At 42.9% G+C, this 27,780-nt stretch overlaps 1 pseudogene; it reads left to right on the top strand.

Annotated features, from left to right (window-relative positions):
• Nucleotides 1-1,667: 1,667 nt before the first annotated feature.
• On the top strand, nt 1,668-20,348 carry LOC121832146 (transmembrane protein 87B pseudogene; annotated as a pseudogene).
• Nucleotides 20,349-27,780: the final 7,432 nt, after the last annotated feature.

Below are 27,780 nucleotides of genomic sequence, written 5' to 3'. Positions count from 1 at the left end.
CCAACCCCCCGGGCCTGAGTCTTTCTCTACTGAGGTGTACCCTTCTCTTTATATATATATAGTTCTAGGCAGGTACTGCCTTTCAGCTTCTTGTCCCACTAGTAAATAACCTATTCAAACACAGGAAGGATCCACTAGAGGTTGTTCTTACAGAAGACCAGAGTTCAGTTCCCAGCACTCACCCAGGTAGCTCCCAACTGTCTGTAACTCCAGCTCCAGCTCCAGGAGATTCAACACCTTCTGGCCTCTGAGGACACACACACACATACACACACACATACACACACACACACACACACACACACACACACACACACACACTCAAATATTAACATAGGCACAGCTGTAATCCCAGCCCCAAGGGAAGTAAAGATAAGAGGATCATTGAGGCTTTCTGGCTTCCAACTAGACATGGAAACAAGAACCCCAAGTTCAGGAAGAAATACTGCTTCAAAGGAATCAATTGAAGAGTGATAGATCTCTGTGAGTTCAAGGCCATACTGAGCTACATGAGATTGATCGGGTATAGGAGAGAAAACAGAGCCAGGCAGTGGAAGCACACACACACACACACACACACACACACACACACACACACACACACACACACACATTTAATCCCAGGAAGTAATATGGCAGGGCAGAGAAAGGTATATAAGGTGTGAGGACACAGGAACTCTTTCTCTTTAGGCTGAGGATTTCATAGAGGTAAGAACTAGTTGCTGGCTACTCTGCTTCTCTGATCTTTCAGCTTTCACCCTGAAAAAAAAAAAGAGTGATAGAAAAGGACACCTGATGTCCCCTTCTGGTCTCTGCGCCAGCACAAGTGCACAGGCTTGTACACACACACACACACACACACACACACACACACACACACACACACACACAAACAAAATAGATAGATGGGGACAGATGAGAGAGAGAGGTAATGATAGACAGGTAGATAGATAGATAGATAGATAGATAGATAGATAGATAGATAGATAGATGGTTGTTCTTAAATCTTAAGTATCTAATAGGCACTAAGGCACTAGTCACCATAAAATGCCCTATTATAGTCTAAGCAAATTTGTATAATATATGTAGCAACAAAGGGAATTTTAAAACAATAGGAAAAAGATCAGTGCTAACACTGAATAAAAGGATGGTGGGGGATGTGGAAAGATCTAAGAAAGGACACACAAATGGACCTAATTAAACATGTTAAAATGTTTCGCCTCTAACAACAGAACAGCATGACACAGACGCTCTTTCTCAGCAGACTGTACAAAGCCTTTCCGAACCTTGTAATAAGCCACATGCTCCAGATTTTCCTCTGACAAATTGCAGCCAAACTAGGTTTTCTCCACTCTATGTGGGTGTGACTGCTCTTTCAAAACTAATTTTCAGGACCTACATTTATTTCTACTATATTAAAGCTTCAAAACGGCCTTAATAGGTCTGAGTTCTCTAAACTAAATCATCAAAGTTTCCTATCTGTCATGCCAGCTTTTAATTCTAGGTTGTCTTCATTCCCCATCATTTTTCTTAGTCGCTCATGTCAGGACAAGGATAGAAAACAGATGCCACAAACCCCAAGGTTGTCCCAGTACAATACATGCATGGAAGAGAGTGTCTGTGACCATGAGAGTGATCACCAAGTTCCAAAATTGAAGGAAGCAAAAATGATGAGCAAAATAGACGAGGACGGGCTGGAACAACTGACCAAACATTTGGTAAGAGGTGCCAGCAGCGAGACACTGCCCAGCCCAAGCAGTGTGAAGGGGGAGCACAGCCTGAGATGGCAGGGACTCACAGCACATGGGCAGCGAAGGACCCAGAAGATGCATGTATCCTCAATTAGGTCCCTGGCTGGGCACCAGCATCCCGCCGTCCTTTGCAGCAGTATGACAGAACCAAACAACAGTCTTCACAGATGGGCAGAGAGGAAAGGTGAGCCTTACAGCTGAGTTCAAAAGCAGTAATGCTCCAACATTCCCCGGAAGCTGTCAGGACAAGACAACAAGCAGAACTACTGCCCAAGGAGAAATGCCGATGCTCCAACAGAAAGTTTGGAAGAAGGATTGGGAAAGAATTAATTGGAGATGGGGTGGGGCATAAATGGAACAATGGATGCAGCTGGGGAACTATTAATAAAAGGAAAAGGTTTCCTTAGAATGCAGCATAAGGGAATGAAGAGATTTAAAATATGAAGCAAAAGTCATGATGTCATCTCTACTGTATTCTGTCAGCAAGAAACGTGTGACAGACCCAACCAGGTTCAAGGGAATGAGAAGACACAAGACTGCACAGGAAGCTTAATTCTCTGTGTGACAGAGCACCACACACTGTGTCTCCATCCCACTTCCCTCGCAGGCACCTCTGTATTACATTTCATGCAGTGTTTCCATTTGCTGACCTTTCAGTGCCCCCAAGAGGACTGATTCTCATGAGGTCAAGAGCTCACTTGGGCACAGCCCTCAACGGGACATCTCTACCACACTCTTTCTCCCACCCCAGGCTCAGAAGAGGAGGCAGGAAGATTGTACAAGGCTGAGGTTTGGAAGACACTGTGACATGACACCTTCTGGCCACGGCAGGGCCACTTTGCTCGAGAACCCACGGCAGCTGTGGTTGCCTGCTCGAGACCAAGCTGGACAACAGTGCGGCGTGGACAGGGGCGTGGCCCTCGGGTCTCACCCCCAACTGAGGAGCTGTTGGCAGTTGGTGGCTGCTGGAGGGGTGGTCACTTGGCTCTGCTGGAGCGGCCACTGCTAAGTTCACCTGGGCTCTGGAGGATGGCCACATGTCCATGCACACACGGGCAGCACTTATTGGATTCAATGGGGTATTTAAAAAAAAAAGATGATGACATGAAGTTGGGAGAGGGATATGAGGAGAGGTGCTGTGAGGCATGGCGGAGGGAGTGTGGGGTGGATATCACTTATCAAAATGTGTTGTATAAGCGTAGGATATTTTCAGACTGTTTTGTTTTAAAGAACAGGCTCCCACACTCAGGTCTGCAGAGACTGCCTCAAGCCCAGCATAAGCAGGTGCTCACAGAGGCCTCTGAGCCCCATCACTGCGACTGAGTCCCTCAGAATACACACAAGCAGAGTGTCCAGCTCCAAAGATAAGTCTGAATCATCTGGGAAATATTCCCAAGAACTATAATGACACGAATTCCTTTAGACAGAAAGGTAGTCACCATGACAACTGGGAGAGCCACCGACAAGGCATTAGGAGGGAGGGAAATGAAAGAAGGGAGTGATTCAGCAAGAACTTCATATACCTCACCCCAAAATCTACCCACAATTAAGAATATATCTGTACTAAAGAAATAAAAACAGGACAGGGAGATGGCTCAGGGGGTAGAGCACTTGCCCTGCAAGCCTGACAGTCCTCAGGACCATGGAAGGAGAGGAGCAAACTCCTCCAATCTCCACGTGTGTGCCATGGTATCTGTGCCCCTACACGCACACACACACACACAACAACAACAACAACAACAACAACACATAATTTTAAACTAAAGAAAACAATTGATTTTGCTGCTGACTGCAACTCAAGCATGTGTCATATGTATAAAGGCTGGGTACTGTGACACAAAGACCTCAGATATTCCAAAAAGAAAATAAAAGTAGGTCATACTGCAACACAATTTAAAGCACTCAAAACAATATTTTAAATTAATGTTTGGGGGCTATCAATATGGCTCAGTGGTTAAAGACATTTATAGAGGACCGGGGTTTGATTCCCAGCACCCACATGGCAGCTTGTAATCATCTGCAAGTTCAGTACCGGGGATCTGACGCCCTCTTCTGGCCCCTACACACACTGCAAGAATATGAATACTTGCTATCACTTAAGAGAATTGGTTATAAATTATTATAGGTTAAGATAAGGGAAAAATGTATCAAATTCCAAGTAGAGGATCACTTGATGAGTTAAACAGAAAAAAGATGTTTTAGGATGTAGTATTTTTATAAGAATATAAAGGCTTGAGAGATATGAGAATGAAAATTTGAATATGATTTTTTTGGTTTGAGGAAGCAATTTAAGATATAAAAATATGAAGGCCTAAATATGTCATGAGAGTTTAAATAAATGCTGTTTTGGGTCTGAAGAAATAATTTGAAATATAAAAATATAAAGCTTTAAAGTTTAAATAAGTTATGAGGTTTGAATATAAGTAAAGTTTATAAGGGGTCTAAGATGTAAAGTCTTAAGGTAGGGGGATATAAAAAGAATGTTTCTGGAAGAAGGAAAGTAACTTAAGATATATAAAATGCAAGTTATCAGGGTGTGTGAAAGCAAGTTATGAAGGTCTAAGGATGAAAAGGCTTAAGTAATGATAAAAGGAAACGATTTGAGGTGTATAAAAGAATGAAACATGTTTCAGATTTCTTGCTCTTGATATTCTGCTGTTACATTGAGACTCCAAAGGTTTATAGTTTTAAAAAATGTCTGTCTTCTCTATAGGTATGGATGAAAACATGACCACATGCATGTTTGATTTTGAATGTCTGAGTTTGTGTGTCCTCTGTGTTAAGGAATACAAGTTAATACTAGTCATCCAGCTATCCAGATACTAGATTAAAGCATAAACTATTAACACTTATTTAATTATAAGCTATTTAAAGGAGAAAAAACAGAACCTGAGAGGTCCATTTGACTAATACATCTACAGGATAACAAATTGGCCTGGTTATTGTTACCAAACTTAGAGATGTTTTCAAGATTAGGCCTACATTTGTTTGGCTCAGATATATTTAATAGATAATGATCCTCAAGCCTGTCAAAGATCTGATGAATATGGCATTTAAATTATTTGATAAAAAGCTTACTATAGCAAACAGAGACTCAGCTTCTAGCAATGACTCCCAAGGTCTCCGAAGAAGATAATGAACAACAACATGATGACATCACCGGAATTGCTGACAACACTGACCACTGGGCAAGATGCCCCAACTCAACACCTGCTGCCAGGGATCCGGCCCAGAATGGACAATGTTATGGGCCCAGCAGCCAAGACTGATGCTGTCCTGACACCTGTCCTGCCAATGCTATGAAGACTACAGGAGCCTGGGATGATGATGGTCTGGGTAATGGATAGTCTATGTCATTTTTAATAGATTTGGAAGCCTGCACTCAGGTAAAATTTATCCTTCTCACATCTCTGATGGCATTGATGACTAGGCTAGCTATCGCTTTGTCAGCTTAGCAACATCAGACAACCAGAGTCTTCCACAAGGTTGCAGCCACCTTATTAATTCATTGATCAATGCATTAATTAATTAAAGCTACTAAGTCTCTTTCAAAAAAGAGAGAGAGAGACAAACAGGTTCTGAATATAGACTTACAGATGCTTTTCATAGGGCCAAAGACATTTCAGTCCAATCTATACTTGGCTTTCCAGATAGAAAAGAATGTACATGCTTTTTAACCCAAATCTGTAGCCTTTGCTAGGACTGAAAAATATGAGTCTACTCCTGCTGTTTTACATATACCTGTTACCTGCTTTTTCTACAATATGGATTTCAAGGCAAACTGATATATCTCCTGAGGATGATATTTTTCTCTCTCCTGGACTTGGGACTCCTCTCCTTCCTCAATTACTGAAGTTCTTAAATTTTAATTTCTGTTCCTACTTTATATCTGTCTCAACAGGTTTCTACTTGGCTGACAGACACATCCAAGCATCATTTGCTGATGAGCCCTGAACCTGCTAAAAACTGATATGGACCAATCCAGCCAATATAAATGCCATGGCTTCAGCTGGTCAATAAACCAGATGCTTCTATGTTCCTTCCTTGCCTTTGACTAGCATTTTGGCTTTCCAGGGCCCTGACAGCAACATCCCAATGTCAGCAGGAAGTAATCACAGAATCAAAAAAGGTCGTCCTTGTCCCCCCCCCCTCCCTGTAATGTTAGATCAAAAGGGAACTTCTTGTCGTAGGGAAACTGAGATAAAAAAATAATTACTTCTTCTTCTTCTTCTTCTTCTTTCTTCTCCTCCTCCACCTCCTCCTCCTCCTCCTCCTTCTTCTTCCCTTTTGTCTTTGTATGTGGGAATAGAGTCTTGCTCTGTAGCCTAGGATAACCTAGAACCTGTTATGTATCCCAGGCTGGCCTCATGTGGCTCAGTCCTCCTGTCTTTGTTTCCTGGATTCTGAGATTATGGGCATACACTACTATACTCTTGTTTCCCTGCAAATAAATGCCAGTATATGTGTCAAATATTTTTTTTAAAAAATAGATGTTGCTGGAGGGCTTCTCTCCAGGTTCCACCAAGCCCCGCAGTCCCACAATTCACGTATAAAATAATCACTCAGACGCTTATATTACTTATAAACTGTATGGCCGTGGCAGGCTTCTTGCTAACTGTTCTTTTATCTTAAATTAACCCATTTCTATAAATCTGTACCTTGCCACGTGGCTGGTGGCTTACCGGCGTCTTTACATGCTGCTTGTCCTAGCGGTGGCTGCAGTGTCTCTCCCCTCCTCCTTCCTGTTTCCCCAATTCTCCTCTCTCCTTGTCCTGCCTATACTTCCTGCCTGGTCACTGCCCATCAGTGTTTTATTTATATAAAGTGATATCCACAGCAAATAGACACAATCACAAGAGATACTGTCTCATCCATAGATTGAAGGTAAATAGCTATTTTCAACAAAGAAAAAGATGAGCTCTGCTTGATGTGGTGGCCCATGCCTTTAATCCTACCACTCAGGAGGCAGAGGCAGGCAGAACTCTGTGAGTTCGAGGCCAGCCTGGTCTACAAAGGAATTCCAGGACAGCTAGAGCTGTTACACAGAGAAACCCTGTCTCAAAAAAAAAAAAAGAAAAAGAAAGAAAGAAAGAAAGAAAGAAAGAAAGAAAGAAAGAAAGAAAGAAAGAAAGAAAGAAAAATGAGCTCTTTTTGTTGTTATTGTATTTGTTTGAAACAAGGTCAATGTGTGTGTGTGTGTGTGTGTGTGTGTGTGTGTGTGTGTGTGTGTGTGTATGTGGGGGGGGTGGAGGGGGGTGTATGTGTTTTCCTGGCTGTCCTGCCTCTGCCTCCCAAGTGCTGGTATTAAAGGCATGAACAAACAAGCCCAGCTAACAAAGACGAGCTTTTAAGAACTAAAACTATGGTGTCATTAAGAGATTAATAAAAGTAAATCAAAGCAGACGTAGTCTCAAATGCCCATAATCCCAGCACTCAGGAGTCAGAGGAAGGAGGATCATGAGAAATTGACAAGCCTGGGCTACATAACAACACCCAGTCTCTAAATAAAGTAAATCAAGGTGATCTCCCTAGAGAGAAACAGAAGACGAAGACAATAATAAAGAGAGGTATTGTGGGAAAGTTGTACATTGTGTGAAGATGTACTGTTGTGATTGATTTATTGAGCTGAATAGACAATACCTAGGCAGGAATTGCAGGCAAAGAGAGAGGAAGTAGGAAATGAATCTAGGCAGGTGAGAGATGCCAAGAGACATGGAAGAAGCAGGATGGGTGGTACATTACAATACAGATTAATAAAAATATGGGTTAATTTAAGTTATAAGAGCTAGTGATAGCCAGGCAGTGGTGGCGCACGCCTTTAATCCCAGCACTCGGGAGGCAGAGCCAGGTGGATCTCTGTGAGTTCCAGGCCAGCCTGGGCTACCAAGTGAGTTCCAGGAAAGGTGCAAAGCTACACAGAGAAACCCTGTCTCGGGAAAAAAAAAAAAAAAAAAAGAGCTAGTGAGACAAGCCTAAGCTAAGACCAAGCTTTCATAATTAATAATAAGTCTCTGTGTCATTATTTGTGAGCTGGAGGCACAAAGAAAAGTCTGATTACATATGGCACCCAACTTCTGGACACATATTTCCACATAAGGACTGAGAAATCTTAAAAAACAAAACCCGACACAGCTTTCTAGTAACCCAGTGCTTGCAGCTTACAGAGGCATCGCTGCTGTACAGCAAACACTTGGGCAGCTGGTGCTCACTAAGTAGAAACACTGCAAGCTCAGCAAATACCCAGAGCTGGGGCAAATAAATGGTGCTCCCAGTCTGTGCCGTGGGCATAAGGCTGGGCTCTCAGACACCAGAGCAGGGTGGAGCCAGCCACCAGTGTCAGGGAAGGATGCAGGTGTGCAGTAAAGCAGTCCAGACCGAGAAACCTAAACAGATACAGTATGTTTAAAAATGTGCTTAGATGCTAAAGAAAGAAAAAAAAGGGTATAGACAGTCACAGAAAAATAAGTAAATAGCTTAAAAATAATAAAGTCTTTAAAGAGAGAGTAAAGTAATATAAAAAGAATAAGCCACGTAAAGAAAGGAAATACACAGGGTGTCCAGATCCTATATGGTGCTTTGTTGACTTTAAAATTTTTAAATGCTAATGAACAAAAAAACAATAGCTGCTGAGAGACACTGGATTATGGAAACTGCTAAATTAAACCAACCCGTATATTTTTTAAATGTCTTAGTTTCAAAATGAAAGTCAGAAAATATGTTGATTTGTGGGGAGAGGTTATGCCTTTGTTTCCATAGGAAACAAGAAGTTATGGTTATCTTCAAATTTAATAAAGATCAGAATTGATTGGCAGAGACTTCCTGAAAATCTTGGCTACAGTAATGAAGAAAAAAACAAGAAAGACTACAGGACAGGTAACATATATGCTGATCCCTCTTCTATTGGAACAGCTCTGAGACTGGATGAAACATAATACATCTTGTTGGGTACGGAGTCCTCATGACTTATTATTACATGCTACCCTTACATATGGCATGGATAGAGGTTTGGCTATATAGTCCAAATAAACTTATAAAGTTGGCAGATGTCTTTTTTTTTTTTTTTTTTTTTTTTTTTTTTTGGTTTTTCGAGACAGGGTTTCTCTGTGTAGCTTTGCGCCTTTCCTGGAACTCACTTGGTAGCCCAGGCTGGCCTCGAACTCACAGAGATCCGCCTGCCTCTGCCTCCCGAGTGCTGGGATTAAAGGTGTGCGCCACCACCGCCCGGCTATTAAATAGGCACATATCTTTTTTTTTTTTTTTTCTTTTTTGGTTTTTTCGAGACAGGGTTTCTCTGTGTAGCTTTGCGCCTTTCCTGGAACTCACTTGGTAGCCCAGGCTGGCCTGGAACTCACAGAGATCCACCTGGCTCTGCCTCCCGAGTACTGGGATTAAAGGCGTGCGCCACCACCGCCCAACGGCGGCAGATGTCTTTTATCTGTTCAAACATAGAACAAAAAAATCTTTAACTGATTTGTGCACACTGCACATTCCATACTTGTGTTAATACAGATATATATGTTACCTTTAAAAGGTTTTGTGTTTTCAGATAAAAAGGACCAGATGCCAACAAAAACAAGTAGCCCAGATGATCCAGTCTCTTAGAATGCCTCTGTTGCAGTTTCCTCAAAATTCTGCATCCAGAACAACTTCAAAGCTGCTAGCTGAGATGGTCCAGCCTCACAGAATATCCAGCCAGAATTTCAGATGAGCCCTGTACTTTCCCATCATGCTGAGACTGGACAACAGGTAGCTCTCCCAGAATTTGACCATTATCTCAATTTTCTCAGGGTCTCCTAAAATGCCAGCACCCCCAGACAAGAGGAAGCAGTCTAGAAAACACAATGCCTGCATTCCCAAGAGGTGGAGTGGATGATTTTTGGTCATTCAATGGATTACAGATTTTTATCATAATTTAGGGGGTTTGGTTACAAGTTATTATTAGTAATAATCAGGAAAAAGTAAAGAAAGGAGATTAGATTCGGGGGTCTCTTTCTGAAGGGAAAAAGAAGGGCTATAGTATAGAAATGATGGGGTAAAAGTGTGGATTGTTGAGTCTACTTTTGAACAACCACTAGTCTCAAATGTTTTACATTGCTATAAATTTTTGTACATATACAAATTTAAGATTATACTGTATATATGTTTCTAGTCTTGTTTAAGGTATTATACCTATGTAGCTTATTTAAAAATGTAATGTAAAGGTCTGGGCCTTAAAAGCAATTTAGAATAAAGAAATACAGGTTAGTAACTAGTCATCTATAATAATCAAACATGTAGCCATGTTAGATATGTTTTCAGGGTCAAACAGGGATATATTTTAGATAGACAAATGGTCTTCAAACACTCTAGAGACCTACAGAATATGGCATTTAAGATGTTTTAATAACCTAAGGCTCGCCGGGCGGTGGTGGCGCACGCCTTTAATCCCAGCACTCGGGAGGCAGAGCCAGGCGGATCGCTGTGAGTTCGAGGCCAGCCTGGGCTACCAAGTGAGCTCCAGGAAAGGCGCAAAACTATGCAGAGAAACCCTGTCTCGAAAAACCAAAAAAATAAATAAATAAATAAATAAATAAATATAAAAATAAAAAATAACCTAAGGCTCTTCATGATAATGAGACACATCTGCTCCTGGCAGCACCAATTTACTTCAAAAAAGGATGATGGGTACTGAAGAACCACCATATGGAGTTTGCTTTCAATGTACCAAAGATAGTCACTGGGAAAAGAAACTGTGCTTACCTCAACTGCTGACAGCATGCTGTCCAAATTGGACAAGCAGGACACAAAAGAAGGCAACTGTCAAACTTTGTCAAGACAAGGTTGGACAGTCCTTCAAAAGTCCTACTTCACAGAAAAGTCTGTCAGATATTCTAGTCCTGTAGGCTGAAGATGGATGTCCCAATGTTGCAAAAGAACCTTGGATGACTGTTTAGGCATCCAGCTGTCTCTCTCATTTTTATAGTTTTGGAAATTGCTTGCTCTGCACTTCCTGTTTACTCAGGTAATATTTTATCTTGAGTCTCTGATGGGAATTAAAGACTAGATAGTTATACTGTTTTCTTTGTTATCAAATTCGGAAAAGAAATGTTCAAATGAGATATAAAGTTTATAAGGTTGAGAGACATAAAACCTTAAATTATCTATCTAAGGAAATGTTTTAAGGTCTAAAAAGATAGTTTGGGGTTGGTAATACAGGTTAGGTTAAAAAGTAAATTAGGTACAAAACTTTTTACTCACCAATATAGGATACATAATAAATAATTTTCTCTGAATTTGCCAAATACAGATAGATTGGACATTGTAAATGTAAGTCTTACCTGATAATTGTTCTTATTGTATATAGTGGTACTATATTAAAGTTAAAACTTTTCCTTTTTATTTAGACAAAAAGGGGGAAATGTTGTGGGATATTTGTACACTGTGCGAAGATATATTGTTGTGATTGTTTTAATAAAGAGCTGAATGGCCAATAGCTAGTCAGGAAGTATAGGCAGGACTTCTGGGCAGAGAGAGAGAAAAAATAGGCAATGAAGTTGCATCTTGTATCAACCATTTCTTTGGACTTCACTTTCCTGTGAAGTTCCCCATATATATTCTTTTTCTTGCTTTCTTTTATTGATCTGATATGTTAATTGAGTTCTCAGGTTCAGCTAAAGACCATACATAAAAACTAAGAGGAACTTGGCCTGATGGCACAGATTCATAGTCCTAGAACTCAGAAGGTACAAGCAAAAGATTCAGAAGACCAAGGTTATCCTTGACTGAATAGTGATTTTGAGGTCACCCTATGCTACATGAGACTATCCTAAAATAATCACAATATTTAAGAGGCATAATCAGAATCATATAAAATAAATATTACTGTAACCAAAAACATTAATAAATGATACTTGAGAGACTCGGGTCATAGAAGAGAGTTCACTGGTCATTGGCCAGAACCAAAATCACTAAGTCAATGAAAACTGCCTAAGGCATAATGGCATAGGCTATACTGCAACCCTTGGGAAACAGAGGATGGTGAATTAGTGGTCACCTGGGAAATAGGAAGACTATCTCTAGAAAGAAGGGGAAAAAGTGTGGCTCAAGAAACAAAGCTATCGAGTGTGTTCTGAATATCAGAAACCCCACTGGGAAACCAAGAGTTTGTGCCCCCAAGATTGGGGCAGGGGCCTCTGTCTTAAGACGGAGTCCTATTTGACCTTTTCAGCTTCGGTAATGAAATAAATTTAGTTTTTGATATTAAATAAAAAGGGAGAGTTTTGCTGTGCGTGGTGGTACACACCTTTAATGCCAGCGCTCAGGAGGCAGAGGCAGATGGATTTCTGTGAATTCAAGGCCAGTATGGTCTACAGAGTGAGTTCCAGGACAGCCAGGGCTATACAGAGAAATCCTGTTTTAGGGGAGAGAGAGAAAGAGAGATTGAGAGAGAGAGAAAGAGAGAGAGAGAGAGAGAGAGAGAGAGAGAGAGAGCTTTTCATAGAGCCCTGTCCACTGCACTAAAATCTGTCCAATTCAGTCTGAACTGGTCCCTTTCCTAGGCTGGCTTGAAAACCAACACCTCCCTTTACAAAGTTAGAGGTCACATGGACAGCTTTGGCAATTACATGCATCCAAGTGGCTCCTTAAGGGTTACTCCCAAACCAGGTAATGACTCCTCCCTTTTATTAGGTGTGTGTGTGTGTGTGTGTGTGTGTGTGTGTTACCATCTATGGAGATCAAGAGACTGGTCAGAGCAAGTATGCACATGGAAATTATGAGGGGCAAACAGAAATAAAGAACAACGATTATATATTATGAAAATGTGACTGAAACACTATTTTGTACGCCAACTGTCCTAGCTACGGTCACTATTGCTATGATGAACCATGACCAAAAACAATTTGGAGACCAAAGTGTTTGTTAGCATTCAGGCATCTCTGCTGGCCTGCCCTTGGGACCTGGCAGGTATATCCTCAGCTACAGCCACTCCCCGTGTGCATGTGCTTGCTAGTACTCAGGCATTACACTGGCCTGCCCTCAGGGTCCTCGGCTGCAGCCACTAAGAGCATCCCTGTGCTCATGTGCTTGTCAGTACTCAGGCAGTTACACTGGCCTGCTCAGGGTCCTGACAGAACATGACATCAGCTACAGCTACTAAGTCACTACAAAGTCCCTGTGTGTGTGCTGTGTCCCCCCATAAAAGATCAGCCCCTCCTGTCGTTCACCCCTTCTCTCCTCCCCTCTCAATCCCAGAGGCCGCCTCTGTGCCTCTTCCCTTCCCTTCCCTCCAATAAACGTGGTGTGACTTTCTGGTGCCCCTTGGCTCTAACCCTCAAGGGAGCCTTCCCTTTCTGCCACTGCTAAACCACAACAGGGTTTCCTTTGCTTACACTTCCACAGCACTGTATACATCACTGAAGGAAGTCAAACATGTCAGGAGCCCAGAGGCGGGAGCTGATGCAGAGGCCATGGAGGCGTGCTGCTGACTGGCTTGCTCAGCCTGCTTTCTTGTAGAACCCAGAACCACCATCCCAGGAGTGGCATCACCCACAATGGACTGGCTCCTCCTACACCAATCAGTAATCAAGAAGATGCGCTAGAGGCCTGCCTACAGCCAGCTCTTAGGCAGGCATTTCCTCAGTTGAGGGTCCCTCCACTTAGATGACTTTCAGCCTGTATCAAGTTGATATAAAACTGGCCAGGACACCAACTAATAAAACGAAAGAAGAAATTTAGTTCCACCCTGAAAGCCATCCAGAGGGAAGTGACTTGTCGCAGGCCTGTCTGATCACAAGCCCTTGTGCTAGAGTGAGCCTGTGAGCAGCCATGTCTTCTGCTCTTCACCTCCAGAGCAAATGTCACTCACAAACAGGAAACATAATGTCAAAACCAGGAAGTAGATGCTAGGTGCAGTCAGTGACCAGAAACCTCTTCTCCCATACCAATGTTGGGGACCTTCCTCATCTCAGATCTTCCCAGGCTCACCTCAGAATGCTAGCAGCTCACCTGAGAACAACTCCACTCCAAGCTCTGATAGCAAGTGCACTATACAGAGAAGATGAAAGAAAATGGTTTAAATGTTTTACACACATACACATGTGAGTTCCAGGCCAGCCAGGCCTACACAGTCAGACCCTATCTCAAACAAACAACAATTAATGGCAACATGGTAACTCTAGTTAATAAAATAAGTTGCCTTTCTGAATATTGCTAGAAGAGTACATTTTTATAAGGTAATGAATAAGATAATTAGCATTATTTGGCCATTTCACAATTTAGTCATTTTTCAAAACAACATGTTGTATGCATATATTCAATGTGTATACATAGATATAATTTTGTAATTTAAATAAATGAATAAAATGCTTTAAATTGGATAAAATGGCAAAGTGAACATATGTGCTACAGTCTGTCGCCCCCAAATGCCTTGGAAGTGACAGAAGAAATATTTTTAAATAATTAAATCTATAACAATGTTGGCAAAAACAAGAAGTACCCTTACCAGAACTTTCAAGGAATTCCTGGAAATTAGGGAGGACTGTTACCAGGTTTGTGGTGGAGCGGAAAGAACAGGGACCCACCGTCCAAAACAGTGACAGAAAACAAGTGTGACGAGACGGCCACAGAGCACTGGACACTTGACAACCTACAAAGTGCAAAACGCGTAAGAAACACCTCAGAATCCAAAGAAGGTCGGCCACACACCCTTGACCCAGCTCTCGAGAGGCAGAGGCAGGAAAATCCCACACCAGCCAGGGCTACACTTGGAGAACATATCTGAGAAAAATAAAATCAACAACGATTTTTATCCGTGTTGGCAAAAATTTTATTCTTAATTATTCGTGTGTGTTGGTGTGTGTGTGTGTGTGTGTGTGTGTGTGTGTGTGTGTGTGTGTGTGTGTATGTTGGTGAGTGACCATGGATGCCGGGAGAGGGTGTCAGATTCCTTGGAGGTGGAATTGCTGGAGGTTGTGAGCTGTCCTATGTGGGTGCAGGGAACTGAACACTGGCCCTCTCCAGTTCAGTACTCAATCTTTTTTTTTTTTTTTTTGTTTTGTTTTGTTTTTCGAGACAGGGTTTCTCTGTGTAGCTTTGCGCCTTTCCTGGAGCTCACTTGGTAGCCCAGGCTGGCCTCGAACTCACAGCGATCCGCCTGGCTCTGCCTCCCAAGTGCTGGGATTAAAGGCGTGCGCCACCAACGCCCGGCCCCAGTACTCAATCTTAACCACTGAGTCATCTCTCCAGCCCTAGAAAAACACACACACACACACACACACACACACACACACACACACACACACACTTGGCTTTTTTGAGACAGGGTTTCTCTGTGTATCCCTGGCTGTCCTGAAACTCGCTCTATAGACCAGGCTGGCCTCGAATTCATAGAGATTACAGATGTCTCTGCCTCTCAAGGACTAGGATTAAATGAGTGTGCCACAATCACCCAGCTCAATAAATATTTTTAGAGTACCAAAAAAAAAAAAAAAAAAAAAAGAGGCAACAAACACACATAGATGTCTCTGAGAGAAAACACAAACACCTAATACACATAGTAAAATGTACAACCTCAGCAGAGGCTGGAGAATCAACAATTAAAACTTCAATGCCAGTGCTTCCTGCTTGTTAGTTCAGCTCAGGGGTGGAGGCAAGGAGGTGAGTGTCAATGCTACCCTTCTTCACTTCAGAGCAAGTCCGAGACCAGCCTGGGAAACAGGAGACTGTAGCTGGAGTTTTTCTGTGTCCCGTCTGGCCCACAGTTGGGACAAATCTCTCACCCACAGTCCCACAGCCTTTTATAAAATAATCACACAGAGGCTTATATTAATTATAACTGCTCGGCCATTAGCTCAGGGCTACCACTAACTAGCTCTTACACTTAAACCAACCCATTTCTGTTAATCTATATGTCGCCACTTTGTTCTGTGGCTTTACCTGTGTGCCATTACATGCTGCTCCCTGGACAACAGGCTGGCGTCTACTACCTCAGCCTTCCTCTTCCCAAAATTCTCCTTGTCTGCTTATCCTGCCTATACTTCCTGCCTGACTACTGGCCAATCAGCATTTTATTTATCAACCAATCAGAGCAACACATTCACAGCACACAGAGCAACATCACCCATCAGGAAATGAAAATGTGGTATTTCCATAAATGAGTTAGACTGAGAAAGTGTGCCCCTGGCACACTGAACCACACAGAACTCCACACTGCAGCAGGAGTAGAAATGGGTACAGCTTTCTAGGAAATGAATGGAAATTCATTAATAAGATCAAAGATGTGTGTGCCCATAGCCTATAAGTTCACCACAGTTATTGTGTAAAGAAATCACAACCACCTGTAACTCCAGCTCCAGGAGATCCAGCACCCTCTTCTGGCCTCCACAGGCATTGCACTCATATGCACTTCCCCACACACAGACACAGACCTGTAATTAAAGGTAAAGATGGGGGTGTTGGTAGCAGCAGTGTTGATGATAGTGTCTTAGTTCATTTTCTACTGCTATAATGAAACATGACCAAAAGCAACTTTAGAGGGAAAGGGTTTATTTATCTTCCAGTTTACAGTCCATCGTGAAGGAGGCCAGGACAAGAGCTTGGGCAGAAACCCGGAGGTGGGCACGGAGACGACAGAGGTGCACTGCTGACTGGCTTACTCCATTATACACACTCAGCCTGCTTCTTTAGACAACCCAGGACCCACAGTGGGCTGTGAGCCTCCCACATCAATCATTCATTAAGAAAATGTCCTCCCGGGCTTACCTAAAAGATGATCTTAGGAGGTGTTTTCTCAATTGAGGTTCCTTTTCCCAAATGAACTGATCTTTTGTCACACTTCCAAAAATATCTAACTAGCATAGCTGCCCAAGAGAAAAGAGGTTTAAAAAAAGAAAAGAAAAGAAAGAAGAATGGAAAGAAAGAAGGAAGGAAGGAAGGAAGGAAGGAAGGAAGGAAGGAAGGGGGAAAGGTGTATGTGCGTGGGAGGGAATAACATGAGAATTGCTGCTGTGAGTCTGAAAGTTTGTAAATTAAAAGCTAATTTGGAGACGAGGGAGATGGCACTGGGAGGAAGAGCTCTTGCTGTGGAGCTGAGTTCAAATCTCCAGCACCAGGTAAAGAAGCCAGGCATGGTTATGCACAGCCCTATAACCCCAGTGCAATGAGGACCAGAGACGGGAGGGTAGCTGTCAGGAGCTCTTCAAGACTCCTTGGCAGATGTGTGGGCAATGCGGCTGCAACATCTGTCACCCCATTGATCACCAGGGTTGGTTCGGATGATCTGGTTGGGGCTCCCTCCCTCACAGCTCCGTGTGTCCCTCCTAAAGCTGTGTGCTCCCTTCCCTGAATAGAGGAGGGCTAGCCTTCTGTCAAGACTATAGCAACAGCTGCACTCCCCTGCTAGAACCTCCTGTGAAGTACCGAGAGAGGACAGCAGAGCTGGGGGTCACAGGAAAGAGTTAAGTGAGAAGATGGATAGAGCGAACAACCCCCATGGAAGAGAGTGCCTAGTGCGCACAAGACACAAGTCTGGTTCCCCAGAACCAGAGAGACAGAGACAGGCAGAGACAGAGAGGGAGGGAGGGACAGAGAGAGACAGAGACAGGGAGGGAGAGACAGGGACAGAGACAGACAGAGACAGGGAGGGAGGGAGAGAGATCAAGAATCCCGAATATGGTCAGACTCAGTAGAACACCCGATGCCAGCATTCTGGAGACTGCTAGGCCATTGCTCCAGCTTTCTCTCCAGAACTTGCCCATATTCTTCTATTTAGAGCAGAAATGGTTGGATTCAGGGAGTGCTATTTGTGTTGCCTGTTGAGGGCTATGGTGATGTCCCCAAAGGCAGGTCAGTAGTGCAGATTGCTCTTTCCAAGGACCCAAGTTGGATTCCTAGCACTGACTCTGGGTGACTCACAAGAGCTTACAACTCCATCTCCAGGGGATCTGACACCTTCTGGCCTCTCAGAGCACCTGCACTCAACTGTACATTCCCACACAGAGACACACATGTGCACTTGTAATTAAAAATAAAATGAATCATTTCTTTAATAGATATATTCTGAAGAAAGGCTACTTTAACAGCCAAGTGAAGCCTGCCTTGGGGACATCACCATAGCCCTCAACAGGCAACACAAATAGCATTCCCCAAATCCAACCATTTCTACTCTAAATAATTTCGCTGTTTCGAACACAACCCCTTTAACTAAAATCCCAGCTCATCAGTCTCGGTCTGCTAACTTGGCTTGCAGGCAATCCCGGGGCTATTTCCATCCCTGAAGGCACTGAGGCGATGCAGGCCTGGAAGGACTGAGTTTCCAGGATCTCAGGTTCAGCCAGCCAGGAGTCAGACCTAGTGGCTTGAGCAGCCACATGGAACAAGCCAGGCAACCTGCATCCAAGAAGGTCAACCTCCTCTTTCCGGATGCATTGCCCACGTCTCTCTCACTGCTCCGGGCTCCACCCAGGCCTGCGGACAGTCTCTGTGGTCCTCCGTTTCCCTCATCTTCCCTCTGATTTCCAACGTTTTGTTTTTCTTCCTCCTCTCGAGTTCTGGTGGATTTTGTTTTGGGTGTTTTTTTAAATCATGTTTACAGGCGGCTCAGCATTTACTCGTGCAGGGACATTTTTTTTTTCCTGTCCTTGAAGCGACAGCTTGTCTTTCCCCTCAAACGTCGTTGTCGCAATGCCTGATAAACTGTTTATTTTTTCTAACAGCTTTCCTTTTTAGCCTGAAAAACAAACATTAACCAAAACCGGCCTCAAGTCTCTGAATTGTAACTTGCAATGAAATCTCTGGTGCTGGAGCGCCGCCTGCTGGGAAACTGAGAATTAGCAGGTAACGCTGTTTGCCTTAGCGGCCCATAGGTGGACTCCTGATGTAGCCCAGGCCTTGAGCTGATCTCCTGCCTCAATCTGCAGAGTGTAGCAAGTGTGTTGTGCTGTTCATCTTTGTTTTGAGAAATGTCACGTACTCGAGGATGGCCGTGAACTCAAGCCTTTCCTCCTTGTTGCTAGGATTAGCAAGCATGAGTGTGGGCGAATATGTGTATAAATGCTCATGTCTGCACACAAAGCCCAAGGTTGATATCAGGATTCTTCTTCCATCTCTCTCCTACTTTATTATTTGAGGCAGGGTCTCTCCAGAAAACCCAGAGCTCACCAGATGTCTTGCTAGCAAGATTTTCTGGAGAAATCCCGTCTTTGCCTGCTGAGTCTCAAGTTACAGGTGAGCCTCCATGCCTACTGGCATTTATGTGGGTTCTGGGGACCTGAACCCAAGTCCTCTTGCTTACGTGGCAAGCGCTGGGGTGAGGCTCCTTTTTGATTGAACTTTTTAAGAATGGCTTTTGAGTATTACACCTGAATACATGCATGTGTGCTGTGTGTGTTCGGTGCCTTCGGTACATTCCCACTAGAGTACAGGTGGTCCTGAGGCGCCTTGTGGATACTAGGTTCTGTTCTCTGCTAGAACAGCAAGTGCTCTTATCCACTGATCCATCCCTCCAACCCTGGTTGGCAGTCTTGATGCCATATCTTTTGACGTCACATCTTCACATACCAACTGGAATTTGAATGTTTTCCTTTCTGTGATGGTGCCTCATGGATAGATCACTGCATCAGGCTGGCCTTTGATGGTTCTTACATAGTAATATGTATTGTTTGTATATTATGTGGTGTTCTCTGGCTGGTCTGGTCTGCATGTTACTGGAAAGATTCGTTAAGAATACAGTTCTGGATTGCAGCTACTACTTTTCCTGGGAATGCTTGAAAAGCAGGTTTTTATAGTGAATAACAAACATCAACAGCACTGGACTGTCAACACAAGGTTCCCTGATACCTTGTGGATTAGAAGGACATCAGCTCTCTGCTTGTGATCACTGTGACCTGGAGTTATGGATTCCTCCTTTAGAAACAGTCATGCATAGGTGTCTGTACCGGGGTGGCTTTATCTGCATGTCCACTGAGGGTGTGATGAGAGCCGTGGAGCGAATGATTCTGATGCTGTTCTTCTGGCCGGCCTGCCTCTCTCTCCTTGACTGGAGCCTGTACTGGTGAATTTTTTAAAGTTTGTCACAAACCATGAAGAAGACTCTAGGGCTAAAAAGGAACACTGTAAATGCCACCTCTCATCTCCACTGTTTGTGGTGTGGGCACAGAAGACAGAATCCAGATTCGAGTCAGGCTGGTGGAGCTCTGGGTCGGTGCATTCTGGAACTTCCTCTTCCACTTCCCTTCACTGTGTTAACGTCTGGATGGAGACCATCAGCACGAGATCAGAGCTATGCCTTCACGCCATCAGTAGACAACTGTCATGATGAAGTTGAGGACTTCCGGGTAACGTCTGAAAAGTTAACCAAAGGGATAAAATTAAGAACCTCAAAAGCAGTTTCAACTGGAACAGCTAAACTTACTCCTGACCATCCTGATGAAGATTTGAAGTGGGTGGAAGAAAATATTCCCTCCTCGTTCTCAGATGTAGCTCTTCCACGGTGAATGGACCCAGACAAGGACAATATGACCAGATCCAAAGCAGGTGAAGGAAAAAAGTCTCCAGAGAAGATGTTATTGGAAAATTTAGAAATGAAGTCAAGTTGATAGGAAAGGATTCTCCCTTTTCACGACCGAGAGAGCTTTGCTAAGTTTTATTGTGTTGTCTTGGAAATCTGTGTATGCAAATAAGGAATTCAGGTGGTAGGAGGGTCTGCCACCCTTATAAAGCTGACTTTGAAGGTCAGTTAAATTGCCATTATGTTGCCAGAATTTGGAAATAATTTGAGAAATGTTACAAAAATGCTGTGTCCATAAATGCCTGGTCAGTGGCAGGCATGTGGAGTTGGGGGGCTCTCTCTTCACTGAGGAAAAAATAAACAAATGCCTGCGTGAATACTAGCTTCCTCTCACCTTGGAGATAAGTGTGACTTTTGTTGCTGTTGTTTTGTTTCTAGATAGGTTTCTGTGTGCAGCCCTGGCTGTCCTGGAACCTGTTACTTGCTCTGTGGACCAGGCTGACCTCGAACTCAGAGATCCGCCTACCTCTGCCTCCCAAGTGCAGGAGCTAAAGGCATGTGACACCACCTCCCCACCAGATAAATGTGATTCTTTTGAAGATTAGCTTAGCAGTGTCCATCTTTTGCAATGATGGTAATTTTATTCTATGCTTATACTGACATGATTTAATGTTGAAACATGAACATGTTCATATGTTTAATTTTGTCATTTTTGGTGTGCACAAAGCTCTTGTTTGTAAGTACAACCATGCAATGCCATTGGAGTTACTTCTGCGAGCTCAAGGGAACACATGCACAGAGAAATCTTGAGGGCACCTCCAAAGGCTAGCTCCACCATTGTCCTCTCCCTCAGGCCATAGGTGCACATGCCAATGATGATTCTGCTGTGACCCCTGGCCACATTGCTCACCTAGAGCACTTTCTACCCAACCAGCTGGGTGCCCCCTTCCTTGTGAGCTTCATGGGGGCTAGAACTGTATCATTTACACACTCCGCATTTTCCGTTTCATAATAAAAGCATATTTAACTACACTACACATCATACTCAACTTGTAATTAACCAGCCCTTGGCCATGTTTTACATCTTTTGCTAAAATATGTTTGTAACATATAGTTTGGGAGCCTTTATTCTATTTTTTAATATAGACTGTTCTCTATATTTGAAAGGCACTCGAATGTGTATGATGAAAATGTGAATGATTTGTTTGCTGCCCTCACAACCAAAGACACCAGTCCAGCAGGTATTCAGCATCGTGACGTGAGGCCAAGCTTGGACGGCTCCTCTCTGAAGGACTTCCAGCCTTGTGGATTGAGAATAACTGGATAATTGTGATTGAGAAAACATGAACATCTGACCAGGAAGCTCACTTAACTATGACCTACGATGATGATTTGCACTGCGATGCTGCCTGCCTTCTTAATTCCCTGTGCTCTCATTTCAAAGGGCTTGGTAGAGATGTGTTTCTAACGGTCATGTCTCTTGAAAATGTTTTCATAGTGGACATTGGCACACCTGGTGAAAAAGGTCTGACTTTCAAGACCCCACGGCTTTGGGCCCTTCCCAGGGGAGAGTGACTGATTCAGCCATCGTGAGGTCCATTCCTTCCATCAGTTTCCACCACAGTGATGGGCTCCTGTATGCTTCCCAGAAGGTCTGTCCATTTTGGCTTTGGCATAGTCCACCTTCTGACCCAGTCGTTTTAGAACCTGAGGTACCTTTGGCAGGGCAGGGTGTCACTGTGTAACCCTTGCTGAGATCACAGATATGGACCGCTGTGGCCCACTTCACATTTTTTTTTTTTTTTTTTTTTTGGTTCTTCGAGACAGGGTTTCTCCGTGTAGCTTTGCGCCTTTCCTGGAACTCACTTGGTAGTCCAGGCTGGCCTCAAACTCACAGAGATCCGCCTGCCTCTGCCTCCCAAGTGCTGGGATTAAAGGCATGCGCCACCACTGCCCGGCTCCCACTTCACATTTGTATGTAATACAAATACAAATGCCCTCATGGGAGAAGCAGTTGACTTCAAACCACAGCCTACAGCTGGATAGCCAGGGGCTTACAGCCAACAGCGGGTACGAATTAAGTGGACTGTGATGGGGAATTGACGACCAGGAAAATACCTCTGACACCACATCAGTATGTGTTTGTAAAAACAAGAAAGGGGCATGAAGACAAGGGAAGAAGATACCAGTCTACAAGCCATGGAGAGAGACCTGGACATAGGACTCCATTCCACACTGCACTCACCTTGGCTCCAACAGCCAGCCTTCCAGCTACAAGAACATTAACTGGTTGTTGTAAGCCTCCTAGTCTAGGGTCTTAGTACAGAAGTCTCAACACACTAAGGAGTGTATTCTATCAGAGCAACCTTTGCACTGGTCAGAACCAGTTAAGACCCAGGCTGCTGGCCCCACCCACCCTAACCTCCTTTGAGGAGTTTGCCTCATACACAAAGAGGACCTGGTGCAGATCTAGCAGGCCCAGTGTTTGCTGCTTCAGTCTCTGTGAGCCCACAGTAAAGCAATTACTTATATTGTTCTATTATTAAGTAAAACTCAGGAGTCAGATATTGGGGTAAAAACCTGACTGATTAGAGAAGGGGCAGAGAAGCCACCAGTGACCTCCTCTCTCTCTTTCTTCCATCCAAAACAGCTGTGAATCATTCTAAGCCCCTTCCTATGACTTCCTGTGTCTCGCCCTGTGTCCTGGGTTCTCCAAAACTTCTATGGCTGATTCTGGTCAGTTAGTAGCTAACTCCGCCCTCTGACTCAAGGTAAACTTTATTGTCAGTCTCAGGGTGTCAGAGTGCGAACAAAATATCCCACAACTCAGAAGTGCCCTGCTCAGTTGATCCAGGGAGCCGTGTTCTCCTGCTGTCCTCCATCCCCTGGGACTCCTACAATCTTTCCACCTTCTCTTCCTTGGGGTTCCCTGAACTCCCAAAGGGAGGGACCTGATGGAGACCTCCAATTTGGACTCTCCTGCCTCATAATGTCTGGCTGTGGGTCTCTGTATCTGCCCCCATCTGCTGCCAGAGGAAGTCTCTCTGATGATGACTGGACAAGGCACCCATCTATGAGTATTGCAGAATATCATTTAGAATCATTTCATTGTTTTTTTTTTTTTTTTTTAAGACCAGATTTTTTGGTTCTACCCTAGGTCTCTGGGTTATCCAGTCTCCAGTTTCTGGACATCCAAGCAGTGCTGGGCCTGGGCTTCCTCTCACAGAGGAGGCCTCAAGTTAAATCAGACATTGATGGCCACTCCCACAGTTCTGTGCCACCATTGCCCCAGCACATCTTGCAGGCAGGACAGATTGTAGGTCAAAGGTTTTGTGGCTGCTTTGGTGTCCAGGTTTCTCTTTCTGTAGCCTGCAGAGCACCTTCCCACACCACAGAGACCAGAACATAGAGGTGAAGGCTCCATGCAAGCACCAGATCGACCTCTCTATGTTCAATGAGCTGTGTGGATGTTGTCCTCGACAACGGGCCCCATTGTCAGTTTTCAGAGAGCGACCCTCTGTCCCACCATCAGCCTGGGGTGTTTAGGAATCTCCACAGGACCTCCTAGCCCAACAATTCAACCAAATGTAATCCAGTCCCACCACTGGGAGCCTTGCCTAACTACAAAAGATAGCCAGTTCAAACTCCATATCCTTCATTACTAGGAGTGCTCACTAGGATCACCCTCACAATTCCAGAAAGTTTCTACTGTAGTAGGTTTCCACAGCACCCTCCAAATGTCCCCCAGTTCCAGCTGTCTCTACCTGCACTCTCACCTTCCATCCCATTTCCCACCCGACCTGATCCCTCCCACTCCCATCGCCATCTCCCACCCCAAGTCCACCTGTTGTTGGTTGTTTTTGCTCTTTTGGGGGATCTGCCACCCAGCTCCCAAATAAATGACACATGGAGGCTTATTCTTACTTATGAATGCCCAGCCTTAGCTTGGCTTGTTTCTTGACAGCTTTTCTTAACTTGAAATTATCCCACCTACCTTTTGCCTCTGGGCTTTTTTCTGTTTGACTTCTGTGTATCTTACTTTCACTCTTATTCTGTGGCTGGCTGGGTGGCTGGGTGGCTGCAAACTAGCATCCTCCTCTCCTTGTTCTCTTGCTCTTTCTCCTTTTCTCCCAGATTTCTCCTATTTATTCTGCCTGCCAGCCCCACCTATCCTGTCTCCTGTGCCAGTTCCTTCACCTTCTCTTCTGTCAAGTTCAGTGGATCAGGTTTTATGTAGGTCCTTGATCTACTTGGACTTGAGTTTTGTGCAGGATGATAAGTATGGATCTATTTGTATTCTACAGGCTGACATCCAGTTTGACCAGCACCATTTGTTAAAGATGCTTTCTTTTATCCATTATGTATTTTTGCCTTATCAAAAACCAGGTATCCATAGGTGTGTGGATTTATGCCTGGGTCTTCAATTTTATTCCCTTTATCAACATATCTGTTTTTATGACAATACCATGCAGTTTTTATAGCTCTGTAGTACAACTTGATATCAGGGATGGTGATACCTATAGCAGTTCTTTTATTGCTCGGGATTGTTTTAGCTACATTAGGGTTTTTGTTTTTCCATATGAAGTTGAGAATTATCCTTTCAAGGTCTGTAAATAAGTGTGATGGAATTTGGATGGGGACTGAATTTCATCTGTAGATTGCTTTTGATAGGAAGGTCATTTTTACTATGTTAATTCTACCAATCCATGAGTATGAGAGGTCTTTCCATCTTCTGATATCTTCATCGATTTCTCTCTTCAAAGACTTGAAGTTTTTGTCATACATGTCTTTCACTTGCTTGGTTAGAGTTACTCCAAAATATTTTGCTTTTTGTGGATATATTATTAATGAAAAATGTTCATTTCCCTAATTCCTTTCTCAGTCCATCTGTCATTTGTATACAGGAGGGTTACTGAATTTTTTTTTTTTTTTTTTTTTTAGTTAATCTTGTATCCAGCCACATCACTGAAGGTGTTTATCAGCTGTAGGAGTACCTTGGTGGAATTTTTAGGGTCACTTATATATACTACCATATCATTTGCAAATAGTGATGCTTTGACTTCTTCCTTTCCAGTTTGTATCCCCTTGATCTCCTTCAGTCTTATTGTTCTAGTTAAAACTTCAAGTACTATATTGAATAGATGTGGAGAGTGGACAACCATGTCTCGTTCCTGATTTTAGTGGAATTGCCTTAAGCTTCTCTCCATTTAATTTTATATTGGCTATAGGCATGCTGTAAATTGCCTTTATTATGTTTAGGTATATCCCTTGTATCCTTAATCTCTCTAGGACTTTTATCATGAAAGAATGTTGGGCTTTGTCAAAGGCCTTTTCTGCATCTAATGATTGTATGGTGGTTTTCTTTCAGTTTGTTAATATGGTGAATTACATTTACTGATTTTCATGTTGAACCACCCCTGCATCTCTGAGGTGAAGCCTACATGATCAGGGTGGATGATCTTTTTTACATGTTCTTGAATTCAATTTCCAAGTATTTTATTGAGTATTCTTGCATCTATACTAATGAGGGAAATTCATCTGTAATTATCTTTGTTGGGTCTTTATGTTTGGGGTATCAGGGTGACTATGGCCTCAAAATGAATTGGGCAATGTTCCCTCTGTTTCTATTTTCTAGAATAATTTGAGTAGTACTGATACTAGCTTTTTCTTTGAAAGTCTGGTAGACTTCTGCACTAAAGCTATCTGGATTGGGCTTTTTTTGGTTGGGAGACTTTTAAAGACTGCTTCTGTTTCACTAGGGGTTATAGGTCTATTTAAATTGTTTATCTATTAAAATTGTTTCCTGGATCTTGATTTAACTTTGGTAAGTAGTACCTATGGAGAAAACTGTCCATTTCTTTTAGATTTTCTAACTAGGTGAAGTATTGCTTTTTAAAGTTATGTCCTTATGATTCTCTGGATTTCCTCAGTGTCTGTTATATCTCCTTTTCATTTCAGATTTTATTAATTTGGATATTCTTTTAGTTTGAACGAGGTTTATCGTGTTGGTTTTCTCAAAGAACCACCTGTTTCACTTATTCTCTATATTGTTCATTTCTATTTTATTGATTTCAGCTGAGTTTGATTATTTCTTGCCATCTACTCCTCTTGAGTGTTTGCTTCTTTTTGTTCTAGAGCATTCAAGTATACTGTTACATTACTAGCATGAGATCTAATTTTTTTATGCAAGCACTTACTGCTATGAACTTTCCTCTTATCACCAATTTCATTGTGTCCCCTAAGTTTTGGTATGCTGTGTATTCATCTTCACTTAATTCTAGAAAAGTTTTTAATTTATTTCTGTCTTGACCCATTTTTCACTCAGTAAGTTGTTCAGTTTCCATGAGTTTGTAAGCTTCCTGTTGTTTGTTGTTGATATCCATCCTTAATCTGTGGTGGTCTGACAGGATGCAGGGAATTACCTCAAATTTCTTGTGTCTGTTGAGACTTGCTTTGTAACCAAGTATCTAGTCAATTTTGGACAAAGTTCCATGAGGTGCTGAGAAGATATATTCTTTTGTGTTTGAATCAAATACATTCACTTGGGTCCATTTGGGTTAGTCTGTCAGCTCCAGTATTTCCGTTTTTGTCTGGAAGACCTGTCAGTTGGTGAGAGTGGGGTACTGAAGTCTCCCACTACCGGTATGTAAAGGTAAATGTGTGATTTAAGCTGTAGTAGTGTTTCTTTTATGAAAGTGGGTGCTCTTGTGTTTGGGGTATAGATGTTAAGAACTGAAATGTCATCCTGATGGATTTTTCCTTTAATGAATATGTAGTGTCCTTCTTCATCTCTTGGTGTTGAGGTGTTTCTTGGATGCAACAGAATGGATCATTTTCACATCCATTCTGTTAGTATGAGTCCTGTTAATTAGGGAATTGAGACCACTGAGATACCAATGACCCATGATTGTTGATTCCTGTGATTACTGGGTGGTGGTAGTGATGGTGGGTGGATGGGTGGGTGTCTGTGTGTATACACTTCCCTTCTCTTGGTTTTGCTAGAGATTACTTCCTGTGTTTTCATGGGTGTAACTAACCTCCTTTGGTTGGAATTTTCTTTCTACCACCTCCTGTATTTGTTGATATTGTTTAAATTTGACTTTAACATGGAATATCTTATTTTATCCATCTATGGTGATTTTGCAGGGTATAGTAGTCTGGTCTGGTATCTGTGGTCTCAGAGTCTACAGAACATCTTGTCCAGGCCTTTCTGGCTTTTAGAGTCTCCATTCAGAAGTCAAGTTAATTCTAATAGGTCTGCCTTTATGTTACTTGTCTTTTTCCCTTGCAGCTTTTTATTTCTTGCTTTGTTCTGTACATTTAGTGTACTGATTATTATGTTGATGGAAGACTTTTTCTGGTCCAATCTATTCAGTGTTCTGTATGCTTCTTGTACCTTTATGGGCATCTCCTTTTTTAGATTTAAATTTTTCTTATATGATTTTGTTCAAAATATTTCCTGGGCTTTTGAGAAGGGATTTTTGACTTTCCTCTACTTCTAATATCTTTGGGTTTGGTCTTTTCTTGGTATCCCAGATTTCCTGG

The sequence above is a fragment of the Peromyscus maniculatus genome, chromosome 9, assembly GCF_049852395.1.
Source record: "Peromyscus maniculatus bairdii isolate BWxNUB_F1_BW_parent chromosome 9, HU_Pman_BW_mat_3.1, whole genome shotgun sequence".
NCBI classification, from domain to species: domain Eukaryota; kingdom Metazoa; phylum Chordata; class Mammalia; order Rodentia; family Cricetidae; genus Peromyscus; species Peromyscus maniculatus.
This window is presented reverse-complemented; position numbering and strand designations above follow the sequence as displayed.